A 1,507-nucleotide genomic window follows, 5' to 3' on the forward strand; every position below is an offset into this window, starting at 1 on the left:
TGCTGATGAATACTGATGCAAAAATCCTCAACAAAATGCTAGCAAACTGAATTCAACAATGCATTAGAAAACTGAATTCAACAATGCATTAGAAAGATCATTTATCATGACCAATTGAGGTTTATCCCTGAGATGCAAGGATGGTTCAATGTATGTAAATCAATACATGTGATACATTATCAGAATAAAGAATAAAAACCATATAACCATTTTAATTGATGCTGAAACGAACTTGATAAAATTCAACATCTCTTAATGTTGAAAACCCTCAGAAAACTTGGTATACAGGAAACATATTTTAAAACAATAAAAGCCATATATGACAGATACACATCTAGTATTATACTAAACAAAGAAAAACTGAAAGTCTTTCCTCTAATATCTGGAACATGACAAGGATGCTCACTGTCACCACTGTTATTCAAAATAGTACTGGAAGAAATTAGACGAGAGAAAAATATAAAGGACATGCAAACTGGAAAGGAAAAAGTCACATCATCCTTGTCTGCAGGTGATATAGTCTTATATTTGAAAAATCCTCAATACTCCACAAGAAAGCTATTAGAATTGCTAAACAAATTCAGTAAAGTTGCAGGATACAAAACCAAAATACAAAAATCAATAACATTTCTATATGCCGATGGTGAACAATGTGAAAAGGAAATTTTAAAATCCCATTTACAATAGCCATACATAAAATTAAATACCTAATAATTAACTTAACCAAGTAAGAGATCTTCATGACTTAAGCTATAAGACACTGATGAAAGAAATGTAAGAGGACAAGAAAAGGAAAAATATTCCACATTCATGGATTGAAAGAATAGATATTGTTAAAATGTCCATCTACCCACAGCAATCTACAGATTCAATGCAATCTCTATCAAAATACCATGATGTTCTTCACAGAAATGGGAAAAAAAAAAAACCTATGAAATTTATATGAAAACACCAAAGACTCAGAATAGCCAGAGCTATTCAAAGTAAAAAGGAACAAAACTGAAAGAATCACATTGCCTAACTTTAAATTATACTACAGAGGTATAGTAATCAAAACAGCATGGTACTGGCATAAAAACAGATGGACAGATAGACGATGGAACAGAGCAGAGAAGTCAGAGACAAATGCATACACCTAAGGTGAACTCATTTTTGACAAAGGTGCCAAGAACATACATTGGGGAAAGATAGTCTGTTCAAGAAATATTTTTGGGAAAATTGGATATCCATATGCAGAAGAATAAAACTAGATGCCCATTTCTCACCATATACAAAAATAAAATAAAAATGGATTAAAGACTTAAATCTAAGACCTCAAACCATGAACACACTACAAAACAGTGGGGAAAGTCTCCAGACATTGTTCTGGGCAAACGTTTCTTGAACAATACCCCACAAGCATAGGCAACCAAAGTAAACATTGACAAATGGGATCACATCAAGTTAAAAAACTTCTGCACAGTAAAAAAAACAACAAAGTCAAGAGACAACCCACAGAATGGGAGAA

Source organism: Mandrillus leucophaeus, unplaced genomic scaffold (genome assembly GCF_000951045.1).
Source record: "Mandrillus leucophaeus isolate KB7577 unplaced genomic scaffold, Mleu.le_1.0 Scaffold1027, whole genome shotgun sequence".
Classification (NCBI taxonomy): domain Eukaryota; kingdom Metazoa; phylum Chordata; class Mammalia; order Primates; family Cercopithecidae; genus Mandrillus; species Mandrillus leucophaeus.